At 49.8% G+C, this 15,735-nt stretch overlaps 1 protein-coding gene across 1 annotated transcript in view; it reads left to right on the top strand.

Moving 5' to 3' along the window:
* LOC144596450 (uncharacterized) overlaps positions 1–15,336 on the top strand; it is a 97,548-nt gene extending 82,212 nt beyond the window's left edge. The window contains exon 9 of the mRNA XM_078404717.1: positions 14,806–15,336. The gene's annotated coding sequence lies outside the window, so the exon portion shown is untranslated. The remainder of the gene's footprint in view (positions 1–14,805) is intronic.
* Positions 15,337–15,735: the final 399 nt, after the last annotated feature.

The raw sequence follows: 15,735 nt of genomic DNA, 5'->3' as shown, positions 1-15,735 counted from the left end.
AGTGCTCGGCCACCGGGAGATCAGTTTGGTTAATGCGGACCGAGCGCAGGTGTTCAGCGAAGTGATCGCCGAGCCTGCGCTTGGTTTCGCCGATGTAAATAAGTTGACATCTGGAGCAGCGGATGCAATAGATGAGGTTGGAGGAGGTGCAGGTGAACCTTTGTTTCACCTGGAAAGACTGTTTGGGTCCTTGGATGGAGTTGAGGGGGGAGGTAAAGGGACAGGTGTTGCATCTCGTGCGGTTGCAGGGGAAAGTGCCCGGGGTTGGGGTGGTTTGGGTAGGCAGGGACGAGTGGACCAGGGAGTTACGGAGGGAACGGTCTCTGCAGAACGCAGAGAGGGGAGGGGATGGGAAGATATGGCCAGTGGTGAGGTCCCGTTGTAGGTGACGGAAATGTTGGTGGATGATATGTTGGATCCGCTGGCTGATGGGGTGGAAGGTGAGAACGAGGGGGATTCTGTCCTTGTTGCGAGTGGGGGGAGGGGGAGCAAGAGCGGAGCTGCGGGATGTAGAAGGGACCCTAGTGAGAGCCTCATCTATAATGGAGGAGGGGAAGTCCCGTTTTCTGAAGAACGAGGACATCTCGGAAGCTCTAGTGTGAAACATCTCATCCCGGGCGCAGATGCGGCGTAGACGGAGGAATTGGGAGTAGGGGATAGACTTTTTCAGGGGACCGGGTGGGAAGAAGTGTAGTCCAGATAGCTGTGCGAGTCAGTGGGTTTATAGTAAATGTCCGTCACTAGTCTGTCTCCTGTGATGGAGATGGTGAGGTCCAGAAACGGGAGGGAGATGTCGGAGATAGTCCAGGTATATTTAAGGGCAGGATGGAAATTGGAGGTGAAGTGTATGAAGTCAGTGAGTTCTGCATGGGTGCAAGAGGTAGCACCAATGCAGTCGTCGATGTAGCGGAGGTAGAGTTCGGGGATAGGGCCAGTGTACGTCTGGAACAGGGATTGTTCGACGTACCCAACAAAGAGGCAGGCGTAGCTAGGGCCCATGCGAGTGCCCATAGCTACGCCTCTGGTTTGGAGGAAGTGGGAGGAGTCAAAGGAGAAGTTGTTGAGGGTAAGAACCAGCTCTGCGAGGCGGAGGAGAGTGTTGGTCGATGGGGATTGGCTGGTTCTACGGTCGAGAACCTGGTTCTGGTTCTATGGATATGTTGGATTGGACATTGGAGCCTCATGTGCATAAACACCAGGTGATATCAGTTGGATTGAACAGTGGATGTGTAAGAAGGAACTGCAGGTGCTGGTTTAAACCGAAGATAGACACAAAAAGCTGGAGCAACTCAGCGGGACAGACAGCATCGATGGAGAGAAGGAATAGGTCTCAACCAAAACGTCACCAATACCTTTTCTCCAGAGATGCTGCCTGACCCGCTGAGTTGGATAAAACAAACTATTCCGCACTGTAAATTCTACGTTGCGACCTGTAAATATTGAAAAGCTGCTTGGCTTCCAGTGAATTCCTAAAATGGGCTAGATTGAGCCAGATTAGCTGTGCCATCACATTCTTGAAAACTACTCTCAATGCCACTAAATTGCAAACTGTAAATTAAAAGTCCTAACGTGGAATGCTTATAGCGTGGAGGACCATTATGCTGATAGAACTCGAATTTATGCCTCTCCCTCTCTGCCTGCCCATCCAAATTCTACTACTTTTATCTCCTACTGACCGTAAAATAGAAAGGGATCACAAAATGCTGGAGTAACTCAGCAGGTCAGGCAGCATCTCAGGAGAGAGGGAATGGTTGACGTTTCGGGTCGAGACCCTTCCTCAGTCTCGACCCGAAACGTCACCCATTCCCTCTCTCCTAGATGCTGCCTGACCTGCTGAGTTACTCCAGCATTTTGTTTCCTACACTTAACATAGAAAGGACTTTTGTAGCCAGCAGAGGTGACAGGTCACAGAAACTGGAGGGATTATTGGCATACCCCACTGATGCATCAGACTGTGATTCTCAGCAGGGTTTTTATGGCCATTTGTAGGTCGCCCATTAAACACCATAGCAGCTGGTGCGTGGCTGTGTTCTGCAGCTGCGGCTCACCGGCAGTCTCTCCGTTTTTTTGTTGTGTTTTTTAGTCAATGTTGATGTTAAATGTACGCTTTGTTTTATTTTTAACTCTGTGTATGTAGGGGGGTGGTGGGGGGGTTGGGGGAAACCTTTTTTTAAAATCTCCTCCTCAACGGAGATGCGACCTTTACCGTGTCGTATCTCCGTTCGCGCTACGGCCTAACATCGTGGAGTCGGCGGCCTCCAGCTGGGATCGACCTCGAAGACTCCGGTCGCAGGGCCTGGACTTACCATCTCGGAGGCTTCGGCCGTGGGCCCTGCAGACCGCAACATCGGGAGTTCGCAGGTCCCTGGCTGGCGACCGGCTTTTGGGAGCTCCAGCCGCAGCAGCTTCGACCGCCCCGAAGCACGAGGTACGATCAACCCACCCCCAGGCCCTTCATCGCCCTGCGTGGCCCGGCCGCAGCACTTTACATCGCCCGGTGGGGGCTCAGGACTCTCATCGCCCTGCGTGGCTCGGCCGCGGCATTTTCCATCGCCCGGTGGGGGCTCAGAACTTTCATCGGCCTGCTCGGCTCGACCCTGGGACTTTCCATCGCCCGGTGGGGGCTTCAAGGGATTGGGAGCCTCGATCACCTCGTGGCGCCACGGGAGAAGAACGAGGAGGAGATAAGACTTTGCCTTCCATCACAGTGAGGGTATGCCTAGAGCAATCACTGTGATGGCTGTTTTGTGTAAAAAATTGTATCTGTGTGTCTTGTGTTCTTTAATGTCTACTGCCGGACCCTGACGTGAGAGGACGCTGGTGTTGATTATTCGCCGCTTTTCCGTCAGGATAGTTTGTCTGTTTGTCTGTTTGTTTCTATGTTAATTGTATTTGTAAAGCGCTTTGTGCATGTGTTAAGGCGCTATATAAAATAAATATATTATTATTATTATTATTATAACAACACCAGACCCCCACAAGAACATTAATCAGTCTTAAACAAACATAAGTTGCCCAAAACACTAAACTAGCTTCCAGGAATACAATTTTCTTGTAAGTGCTTGTACTTCACAATACAGTAAGTTACCTCCCCCCAACCACGATGACCTCTCTCTGTGCCATAGGCCCATCCATCCTTGCCTCGGTACATCAAAGCGACTTTCACTTGCCACAAACAACACATGCTTGTGAGGAGAAATATGTCAAACATTGCATGCACTAAGAACAATCGGGAGAATAAAGCTGATGTGAATAATACAATAAACGTCCAGATTGTGTCTGACATTAAAAAATACTATTCATATCTTTCTAAATTCATCAACTACTTTGTTTTTAATCAGTTCATCTTTCTGGTAGGTCCTTGCTAATGCCCTCAGGTCACCATAACTCTGGTCAAAAACAATGAGTAGTAAGAACCTCCTTGGAACCGGTTTCCAACATGCAGGTTCTTCTTATTGAGACCACATCACAAGCCAGAGCTGAACACACTTCTCGGCATCTTCATTGTAGGCAGCGAGATCGGCAGCTTGGTTTACCAGTTGAGGACATTTCAGCGGGTGTTCCATTGTTTGTGGTTCAATGCCACATTCACAGGTGACTACGTTGGAGTTATATCGCAGGCAGTGAAGAAAGCCAATGGAATGTTGGCCTTCATAACAAGAGGAGTTGATTATAGGAGCAAAGAGGTCCTTCTGCAGTTGTACAGGGCCCTAGTGAGACCGCACCTGGAGTACTGTGTGCAGTCAGTTTTGGTCTCCAAATTTGAGGAAGGATATTCTTGTTATTGAGGGCAAGAATATCCTTCCCTCATCTTAGTTCTCCGACTAGTTGTATTGTCCTTCTGATTAAATATTACTGATTGGATGCTCGTTGTCACCTTCCCATAGCTAACAAAGTACCATTCTACATTTCCTTGAGCATCGTCCCCTTTGATTTGTGTTTTCACACCTCAACCTTCCATATCTCTGTCTCCCTCTCCCCTGCCTCTCAGTCTTGAACCCAAAACGTGACCCATTCCTTCTCTCCAGAGATGCTCTCTGTCCAGCGTTTTGTGTCTATCGTCGGTGTATGCAGTTCCTTCCGACATAAAAATCACAGCTGCTCTGATAGTGACCGCAATTTCACATTCCAGTCCACGTAGATTGATGTTTCATCACCTTGCTTATCAAGAATTTATCTAACATAAAAATATTCAGAGATTCAAAAGCACCAAAGACCTTATAAGTTTCAATCAAGGCCTTCCTCATTCTTCTAAGGAGTTGCAAAGAGTGCCGTCCCAGCAGAAAGTGGAAAGGAGTGGAGATGGGAAGAAGTGATTTGTGGTGGGGTCACACAGGAGGTAACGGAAATGTCGGAAGGTAACGTGTCGGATGTGGAGGCTGGAGGGGTGAAAGGTGAGGACCAGAGGAACCCTGTCCATGGACCGCTCCCTCCACATCTCCTTGGTTCACTCATGCCTTCCCACCCAAACCACCCCCTTCCCAGGTACTTTCCACCTACAACAGCAGGAGAAGAAACACCTGTCCTGCCCGGAATGGCGGGACTATCATATGTTGAAAGACTGGAGCGACTAGGTTTGCATACACTGGAATTTAGAAGGATGAGAGGAGATCTTATCGAAACGTATAAGATTATTAAGGGGTTGGACACGTTAGAGGCAGGAAACATGTTCCCAATGTTGGGGGAGTCCAGAACAAGGGGCCACAGTTTAAGAATAAGGGGTAGGCCATTTAGAACTGAGATGAGGAAAAACTTTTTCAGTCAGAGAGTTGTGAATCTGTGGAATTCTCTGCCTCAGAAGGCAGTGGAGGCCAATTCTCTGAATGCATTCAAGAGAGAGTTAGATAGAGCTCTTAAGGATAGCGGAGTCAGGGGGTATGGGGAGAAGGCAGGAACGGGGTACTGATTGAGAATTATCTGCCATGATCACATTGAATGGTGGTGCTGGCTCGAAGGGCCGAATGGCCTCATCCTGCCCCTATTGGCTATTGTCTATTGACATTTCCAGATGCGACATTGATGTCAAAAGGACCAAGGTAGACACAAAATGATGGAGTAACTCAACAGGTCAGGCAGCATCTCGGGAGAGAAGGAATGGGTGATGTTTTGGTGTCGAGACCCTTCTTCAGACTCAAAGGGACAATGTCATTGTCATGGCGACGTTGTTAAAGTTAAGCCCCTGTCCCACTTTGGTGGCTACAGGCGACTAGACTGTCGCCACACGGTTGCCGGGGTGTCGCGGGCACGGTCGTGAGTCGTCTCCAAAGAGTCGTAGCGTTTTTCTGGTCGCCGCTGGATTTCGGGAATGTTAAAAAAAAAAAAATCAGCGACTGTTGGTTTGACGCCAATGAGCGTAGCTTAACGCCTCCTGACGTGGGCGCTGTCGTAGGTTGTCGCCATGTTGTCGCCAGCTGATTAAGGTTGTCGCCGGTGCTGACTTCGGCGAATTCCAAGTGTGGACTTGATCTGATCACCCATCAGTGTAATGTGTCTCAGAAGGCATTGGAGGCCAATTCTCTGAATGCATTCAAGAGAGAGCTAGATAGAGCTCTTAAGGATAGCGGAGTCAGGGGGTATGGGGAGAAGGCAGGAACGGGGTACTGATTGAGAATGATCAGCCATGATCACATTGAATGGTGGTGCTGGCTCGAAGGGCCGAATGGCCTACACCTGCACCTATTGTCTATTGTCTATTGTGTCCATAAATGATGTGAGGTTTTGTATGTTTTTGCACTTGTATTCTGTTTAAAGTTTGAATTTTAAAGTTTGAAGTTTGAAGTTTATTGAAATTTATTGAAGTTTATTACAACACCTCCAAGGAGCTGATCATCAACTTCCGCAGGTCACTTAACGGGGAATACGCTCCGATCTTTATCAACGGGGACAGTGTGGAGATAGCGTCCAGCTTCAAGTTTCTGGGCACTCACATTTCGTAGGTCATCAGCTGAGTGACTTTGGCGGAACCCAAACTGAGCTTCCCTGAGCAAATCATAGTGAAAGAAGCACTGCGTGTTAGGACTATCTGTTCCAACATTTTGTCGGTGAGCAGAGTAATGGTGTAGTAATTAGGCAAGGTAAATGTTATTGCCATGAGAGTAATAGACGTTTGTTTTGTTCCACTGAGCAATCTTTGCAAGCACCAATGATAAAGACCATAAAAACACTTGTCTGGTTTTGTCTCCACTCCTGAATGGGATCTTGCGAACAGGTTTGTGGGTTTATTGAATTGCCCAGGTAAGTATACAGAATTTCAGATGTTTTAATGGTATACTCTGTAGTGTAGGATAGTGTTAATGTGCGGGAATCACTGGTCATTAGAGGCAGGAAACATGTTCCCAATGTTGGGGGAGTCCAGAACAAGGGGCCACAGTTTAAGAATAAGGGGTAGGCCATTTAGAACGGAGATGAGGAAGAACTTTTTCAGTCAGAGAGTGGTGAAGGTATGGAATTCTCTGCCTCAGAAGGCAGTGGAGGCCAGTTCGTTGGATGCTTTCAAGAGAGAGCTGGATAGAGCTCTTAAGGATAGCGGAGTGAGGGGGTATGGGGAGAAGGCAGGAACGGGGTACTGATTGAGAGTGATCAGCCATGATCGCATTGAATGGCGGTACTGGCTCGAAGGGCTGAATGGCCTACTCCTGCACCTATTGTCTATTGTCTATTGTCTATTGTCATTGCGGACTTGATGGGCCGAAGGGCCTGTTTCCGCGCTGTATCTCTAAGAACTAAAACTAAATGTATGGTGTTGGAATTACACTGAAGTTGTCTGAAATAGTGGAAGCTAATCCTTTAAATGTGGGGGGTGCTGAGGCTGAAGATAATGAGAAGACAAAGCCATGTCAGAGGGAGGGAGAGAAGGGGGCAATGTAGGACAGAAGTGTGGGAAGCAGAATGGACATGTCTATGTTGGGCCAGTTGGAGTAGAATTGAGAAGAAAAGAAAATGGGACTCAAATGTGGCATATTCAAAATAGATGCAGAGTACAACAAAATGTGCAGGAAGGAACAGCGGCACGGTGGTGCAGCGGTAGAGTTTAAGCGAGTTTAAGCGAATGCAGCGCCGGAGACTCAAGTTCGATCCTGACTATGGGCGCCGTCTGTACGGAGTTTGTACGTTCTCCCTGTGACCTGCGTGGGTTTTCTCCGAGATCTTCGGTTACCTCCCACACTCCAAAGACATACAGGTATGTAGGTTAATTGACTGGGTAAATGTAAAAATTGTCCCTAGTGTGTGTAGGATAGTGTTAATGTGCGGGGATCGCTGGGCGGCGCAGACTCAGTGGGCCGAAGGGCCTGTTTCCACGCTGTATCTCTAAAAAAAAGAAGAAGATGCCGGTTTAAACCAAAGATAGACACAAAAAGCTGGAGTAAGTCAGCGGGTCAGGCAGCATCTCTAGAGAGAAGAAAGAGGTGACATTTCATGTCGAGACCCTTCTTCAGACTGAGAGTCAGGGGAAATGGAAACGAGAGAATATAGACGGTGATGTTATGGCGAGTCCGAAACTTGCTAGTTGTAGACGAAGTTTATTGCAGCCGCAATACACGAATACAGAGTCAAAACAACAAGTTATAGGACAACCAATATAAACTTACTGTCTTCCTTGAAGACTTCGCCGAACTGGCTAAAACGGGCGCCAAACGCGCACCTGACATCGCTGGCCAATCAGCGATGTCGTTTCCTGGACCAATCCCCATGGTCGCGTTCCCACGTGACCTCGCTGGCCAATCCGAGGGTTCGACGACCTGGACCATTCTCTATGGTCGCTACATGACCCCCCCCAGAACCCGAGGTGCGGAACCTAGCAGGGAGCCGGATTTCGCGACCATAACGAGTACGGAGAGGGACAGCCTGAACCACAGGAGCCGGAGGTTCCGGACTTGGTGGAACAGCCGGAACGGGAGGTTCTGGAGGAACTACCGGAATGGGGGGTCCTGGAGGAACTGCCGAAACGGGGGGTCCCAGGGGAACTGCCGAAACTGGGGGTCCCGGAGGAACTGTCGGAATGGGGGTTTGTGGACTGGGCGGAACTAACGGAGGTCGGCCTCTTCTAGGGGTTTGACCGACCAGGACTGGTTGATCCGGGTCCAAATGGGCAGGTTTGAGCCGGGACACCGAGACGAGTTCACTCTTGCCGCCCATGTCTAAGGTGAAAGTAGCCGTTCCCTTACGTAAAACCCGAAACGGCCCTTGATAGACCCTCTGCAACGGGGCGCGATGGGCATCTTTACGCAAAAAAACAAACTCACAGTCCTTCAGGGAAGACGGTTCATGTACCATGGAACACCCATGACGTGAAGTCGGCACTGGAGCCAGGGAGCCCACCCATTCCCGGAGAGCTGCTAACGCTGCTGGGACTGTAGGGAGCAGTGCTGAAGTGTCCGGAAACAGATCTCCAGGTACTCGAAGGGTCGAGCCATATACCAGCTCTGCGGACGACGCACCGAGATCTGGCTTAGGAGCCGTCCGGATGCCCAAAAGAACCCAAGGGAGTTGGTCTACCCAGTCCGGGCCTTCAAGCCTTGCACTGAGGGACGCCTTTAGTTGGCGGTGGAACCTCTCTACGAGTCCATTTGCCTGGGGGTGATATGCAGTTGTGGGTTGTAATTTGGACCCGTACAGTTCCGCCAGCGCGGCCCAGAGGGACGAAGTGAACTGTGGTCCTCTGTCAGTTGTAATAACTGCCGGGACCCCGAAACGAGCTACCCAATGAAGGGCCAAAGTCCTAGCACAAGACGCTGACGAGATGTCAAACAATGGGAAAGCCTCTGGCCACCGGGTGAACCGATCCACCACCGTGAGGAGGTGGGTGTAGCCCCGGGAGGAAGGCAAAGGCCCGACCAAATCCACGTGGATGTGGAAAAAACGAAAAGCCGGGACTTCGAAATCCTGTACGGGGGGCTGGACGTGGCGCTGGACCTTAGCGGTCTGACAGGGCACGCAGGAACGTGCCCACCCCGCTACCTGTTTCCGCAGGCCATGCCAGACAAACCTCGCTGCCACCAAGGCAGAGGTGGAGCGGATGGACGGGTGCGCCAGCCCATGAATGGCATCGAAAACCCGGCGCTGAAGGGAGCGCGGTACTACCGGCCTGGGGCGAGGAAGAGAAACATCGCACCAGACTTTCGTGCCCTCCGACCCACAAGCTACCTGGGCCAACTTCAATCCCGAAGTGGTGGACTGGTACGTCGAAACGGTATCCGCCAGGAGCTGTGCCTCCGCAAGCTCCTGGGGATCCACTTCGCAGTCCACCGCCGAAATAGGGGGAAAAGCAGGTCTAGACAGGGCGTCAGCAACGGCATTCAGCTTACCCGCGATATGACGGACATCTGTGGTAAATTCTGAGATAGCAGTCAGGTGCCGCTGCTGGCGGGCCGACCATGGGTCAGACAATTTCAAAAAAGCAAATGTTAATGGCTTGTGGTCCATAAATGCCACAAATGGGCGGCCCTCGAGGAAATACCTGAAATGACGGACAGCTAAATGGAGAGCTAGAAGCTCTCGGTCAAATGCGCTATATTTCAGCTCGGCCGAATTTAGTTGCCGGCTGAAAAACGCTAAAGGCTGCCAACGGCCACCAACCTGCTGCTCCAGAACTCCACCCACCGCCACGTCAGAGGCGTCAACCGTCAGGGCCGTGGGGGCGGAGGGGCTCGGATGGACCAACATGGTGGCGTCTGCCAAGGCTGCCTTAGCTGCCGTAAAAGCCGACTCTGCGGCCGGGGACCACAACAACTCTACCGGATTACCTGCAAGGCATTGGAAAAGCGGGCGCAGGACTCGCGCCGCTGCCGGAACGAATCTATGGTAGAAATTAACCATGCCAACGAACTCCTGCAGCCCTTTTACTGTGGTAGGCCTGGGGAAAGCCCGGATAGCCTCCACCTTCTCTGGCAAAGGGACAGCGCCGGCAGGGGTAATTCTATGTCCTAGAAAATCGAGAGCAGGCTGGCCGAATTGACATTTGGAGGGTTGAATAATGAGCCCGTGGTCTTGGAGCCGCTGGAATACGGTCCGCAAATGGGCCTGGTGCTCTTGCACTGAGGGGCTGGCTACCAGGATGTCGTCTAAATAAATAAACACAAAGGGTAAACCCCTGCCCACGCGGTCCATCAGTCGCTGGAAAGCCTGTGCCGCGTTCTTTAAACCGAAAGGCATACGCAACCATTCAAACAACCCGAACGGAGTAATAGTTGCAGTTTTTTGTATGTCCTCCGGTCGCACCGGAATCTGATGGTATCCTCGCACCAAATCGATTTTGGAAAACACTACCGCTCCTTCCAGTCCAGATGAAAAGTCCTGTAGGTGCGGTATGGGGTAGCGATCAGCCGTGGTGACAGCATTGAGACGCCGATAATCGCCACATGGCCTCCACCCCCCAGATGCCTTGGAGACCATGTGTAACGGCGAGGCCCACGGGCTGTCAGACTGACGAACAATTCCCATTTCCTCCATCTTCCTGAACTCCGCCCGTGCCACCACCAGTTTGTCTGGCGGTAGTCTCCTGGCCCGAGCGAAAACGGGAGGGCCTTCGGTGCGGATGTGATGGACCACACCGTGCTTAGCTGAAGGTGCGTCAAAACGTTGGACGAGCAGCTCTGGGAACTCTGCCAGAATCGCAGCATACGAGTCGGGGGCCGCGACGACGGCCTGGACAGTAGGGCTGGGCGAGGAGGCGATTGCCGGAGCGACGTGCTCGTCTTCAGCAGCGGGTCGGAGGTCGTTACCGCGGACATCAGGAACCAGTGAAAAAGCCCAGAGAAAATCTGCGCCCAGGATCGCTTGTTTGACGTCGGCTATGATGAATGGCCATTCGTACGTGCGGAGGCCTAACGCAAGGGACATCTTCCGTGTGCCGAAAGTGCGAATAGGGCTGCCATTAACCGCGATGAGGGTGGGACCTGTCTTACCCGATCTGGTTTCGAGGTCGGTCGGCGGCACTATGCTGACGATGGCTCCGGTGTCTACCAAAAATTCTGTGTCCGTGAATCGATCATGGACATAGAGGCGCCGGTTCTGGCCAATCGTAACTGCCCCTATGTACGATCGGCCGAGGCATTTCCCGCGAAGGTACAAGGCAAACGACAGTTGCGGGATTCGTTACCCCATCGTAGGTGATAGTAGCACCAGCCGCGCTTGTGCGGATCTTTTTGGCGGGCTTTCGGATAATTGGCGGGAGACGTGGCGCCATCTTGCCGTCGCTGTGGCGTGGTCACCGATGTCGAGACTTTGTTGATGGAATCCCCTGCCTTGTTTTTTCACGCTATGAGCGCGTCCGCTTTCGCTGCATATGCTTCGGGGTCCTTAAAAGAACAATCCGTAAGCAGCAGTCGGACATCCTCGGGAAGTTTCTCGCGGAATGCCTGTTCAAACATCGGGCAATCCGTGTGCTCACCGGCTAGCACCATCATTTCGGCCATGCGGACGGAAGGCAGTTGGTCTCCAAGCTCCGGTAGGTGCAGAAGTTTTGCCGCACCACCATGCTTATTTAACCCGAAGGTTCGCAGTAATGCCTTCTTCATGGTTTCATATTTGTCTTCCGCAGGTGAAGTTATGATAAACCGCATCATGCGCTTGGTTGTGTCCGGCGATAGAGCGCTGACGAGGTAGAAGTACTTCGTTGCATCGTCCGACACCTTCTTTATGTGGAATTGAGCCTCGGCGTGGATAAACCAAGCTTGCGGTGCGTACGTCCAAAATAACGGAAGATGCACGCCTCCCGCGCTTGACTCCGGTGCGCCCTGCTCGGTCATCGTCAACGAGGCGTTGATTCCTGTTCAGTTGGTGATCGTCCAGATCACGTTCGGGGTCACCAATATGGCGAGTCCGAAACTTGCTAGTTGTAGACGAAGTTTATTGCAGCCGCAATACACGAATACAGAGTCAAAACAACAAGTTACAGGACAACCAATATAAACTTACTGTCTTCCTTGAAGACTTCGCCGAACTGGCTAAAACGGGCGCCAAACGCGCACCTGACATCGCTGGCCAATCAGCGATGTCGTTTCCTGGACCAATCCCCATGGTCGCGTTCCCACGTGACCTCGCTGGCCAATCCGAGGGTTCGACTACCTGGACCATTCTCTATGGTCGCTACAATGTAGAACAAATGAATGAAAGATATGCAAAAAGGTGACCATGATGAAGGGAACAGGCCATTTTTAACAGTGGGCTTGGTGAAAATGAGTTGCAGCCAATGCGACTTAACAAGACGACTTTGAAGCTTGGGTGGTGGTGGGACGGAGAGAGAGGGGGGATGCAAGGGTTACTTGAAGTTAAAGAACTCCGGCAGCGGCAGCGTCTTCGCCCGCCACGAATCGCGGGGCTTGGGTCGGCCCGCCGCGGACCTTTCACCGTCCGGCGCGGCCTGGAACGTGGCAACTACAACAGCCTGACCGCGGGAGAAGACGGCAGGGGAAGAGAAAAGACATTCTGGCCTTCCATCACAGTGAGGAGGGGACTGGAGGAGACTCACTGTGATGGATGTTTCTTTTTGTTTGGTGTTGGTTTATGATTGTGTGTGTGTTATTGCTTATTTTTATTGCTCTTATTGTTGGACTGTGGGTAATCTTTCATTTCACTGCACATTTATGTGTATGTGACAAATAAACTTGACTATTGACTAGTGCTGGGTTATAAGCTGCCCAAGCGAAATATGAGATGCTGTGAGAGTCCTTAAAGGAATCAGAGTGATGGGATTGCAGGCATTCCAGCAATTAGAAATGGTGGACTTGTAGTTGATATTCAGTCCTGATTCTCCTCGCACTTTTTAAAATTTTAGAGCAATTTGCAAGAGCACATCATCTCCACACATAGTCCTAGCAACAAGCTCTGATGCATTTCCCTACTTCTAACCTCCACGGTCTCCTAATTGTTTCCCCAACATCCAACACTGGATTGACTGGTTATAGACAATAGACAATAGCTGCAGGAGGAGGCCATTCGGCCCTTCGAGCCAGCACCGCCACTATCGGGGTGATGTGGTCCCTTTTACGGGTACCCGTCAGGAGTCTCGCTGTGGCGTTTTGGACCAATTGCACGCGGGACAGGGATGATTGGCTGATCCCAGTGTATAGGGAGTTGCAGTAGTCTAGGCGGGAGGAAATGAATGCGTGGATGATTTTTTCAATGTCGTCAAATTGGAGGAATGGTTTGATTTTAGCTATGGTACGAAGCTGGAAGAAGCTGGCTTTTACCACAGCGTTGACTTGCTTGTCAAACTTTAATGCAGAGTCAAATATCACGCCAAGGATATTCTCCAATTACACCGCCTTGCTGAATTCCTCAGACTGATATTGTAATTGCCAATTGCCTCCTCTGGTAACTCTGAAATATTTCAGATGATACTAAAAGCAATGCAACAATTTTGCCAAATGGGCCAATAATCACACTGATCTGATGTGATGTCACAACTTCCCTCTACAACAATATGTTTTTTAAAAAATCACACATTGTTCTACTTTATTATTAATATTGAAGAATAAGTCCACTCAATAGATATTTCCTTGCACATTTCCCAAGGTTTTCCAATATATCCTAATCATGTTCTCTAGAGATGCTGCCTGACCCGCTGATTTACTCCAGCATTTTGTGTCTACCTTCGATGTAAACCAGCATCTGCAGTTCTTTCCTGCACTTTAATCCATTCATTCCTGGGATCATTCTCGTAAACTTGCTCTGGACCCTCCCCACATCATCTCATCTTGATATCCTTATCTACACGTGTTAATCTGAGTTTTGGAGAATCCTTTCTGTTTCAAATTTGCAACTTTATCTACTTTTCATTTCTACTATCGAGGACTCCTATATTAGTTTTTTCATACCAGCATACACTGTTGTGGGTTTTCTGAAATAATCCTTCACTTATTTTGGCATAGAATACCAAACGATGACAATGCTTATTTGTGGTAATCCGACCTCAGCTAAGCTGGGCGGTACAGTGGTGCAGTTGCTGCCTTACAGTGCCAGAGACCCGGGTTCGAATCTAACCGCGAGTGCTGTCCGTATGGAGTTTGCACGTTCTCCCTGTGACGACTGGGTTTTCTCCGGGTGCTCGGTTTCCTCCTATACTCCAAAGATGTACAGGTTTGTCGGTTAATTTGCTTCAGTAAAAATGGAAAATTGTCCCTCGTGTGTAGGACATTGCTAGTGAATGGGGATTGGTGGTCGGAGCGGACTCGATGGGCCGAGGGGCCTGTTTCCATGCTATATCTCTAAACTAAACTAAACTAAACTATTGTACGGCAATGTTACAATTTCTTAACCAGGGGTAGCCATAGTAGCATGAGCCCGAATATAGCAGTTTCCCTAATTGACATGCACCACAGCAATTGTGCCACTGGACTTAGATACAATTATTTTGCTCGTTATATTTCAACACGTTCTATTTGCTCGTTATTTTGCTCGTTATATTTTTACGGGCGGCACAGTGGCGCAGCGGTAGAGTTGCTGCCTTACAGCGAATGCAGCGCCGAAGACTCAGGATCGATCCTGACTACGGGCGCCGTCTGTATGGAGTTTGTACGTTCTCCCCGTGACCTGCGTGGGTTTTCTCCGAGATCTTCGGTTTCCTCCCACACTCCAAAGACGTACAGGTTTGTAGGTTAATTGACTGGGTAAATGTAAAAATTGTCCCTGGTGTGTGTAGGATAGTGTTAATGTGCGGGGATCGCTGGTCGGCGCGGACCCGGTGGGCCGAAAGGGCCGGTTTCCGCGCTGTAGAATCTAAATCTAAAAATCTAAAAAAAACACCAGAAACACTAATGGGGCAATGTTTCCATTTTAATGAGTCTTTTCTTCTTATTTTTCCAGCAAGTGCAGCCGGGAGACATATACAAGTTATGTTGAAACATATCTAACAAATATCAATGAAATGCCACACCATCAACCAGTTTTAAATTAGTCTTAAGACAATACTTGGGACAACATTAAAGGGCCTGTCCCACTTAGGCGATTTTTTAGGCGATTGCCGGCGACTGTCAAAGTCGTAGCAGATCGCCGAAATTTTCTTTTACCCGACGACAATGACCACGACAATGCCGAGTCAGATCGAGATTACACCGTCTTCGGAAACATCGCGAAATTACCACGCTTATCAATGCTTCTCCAGCGTCCTAATTTTCATTGAAATCACTGACAAGTCTGTAATCTTGCCCGGGTTACTTGAAAACCAAGCTTCATGGTAACAAGGCATAAACTGGATTGACTTCCAGTTTACTAATAGCAGTATTAAGAAATTTAATTTTAAACGTGGTTAAATGGATTTTTGTGCAGACTGTGGGCATTCTTTGAAAATGTACGGGAGATGCATATCTGGTTTCTGGGTTACATATCTGGGTTGGGAGCCTGCTTTAAATGTAATCGCTGATGGCCATAAACATCGCGAAAATTCCCACGCTTACCTGACCGTCAAACTGTCGCCTCCAATCTACCTGTCAAATGTCCGGACGGTAAATAAATTGCTTAAACACAAGCATTTTATAGTATCTTCAAATGATTTTACTTAATTTAATATTACGTGCTTCTAAATGCATCTAAGACAACCTAGCAAACCGGGGGACAGCATGCGACAGCGCCCGCAATAAGCTACGATACCTGGCGACAAGCCAGCTGTCAACGAGAAATTTCAATCCGGTTGATTTCTCAGCGACACGCCGAGATCCACTACGATCTTTGGAAGACTCCTCACGATCATGCCCGCGACACCCGGCGAACTGTCGGCGACAGCCTAGTCACCTTAAA

This window comes from Rhinoraja longicauda, chromosome 9, assembly GCF_053455715.1.
Source record: "Rhinoraja longicauda isolate Sanriku21f chromosome 9, sRhiLon1.1, whole genome shotgun sequence".
Lineage (NCBI taxonomy): Eukaryota > Metazoa > Chordata > Chondrichthyes > Rajiformes > Arhynchobatidae > Rhinoraja > Rhinoraja longicauda.
The sequence above is the reverse complement of the archived record's forward strand: the minus strand, read 5'-3'. Positions and strand labels throughout refer to the sequence as shown.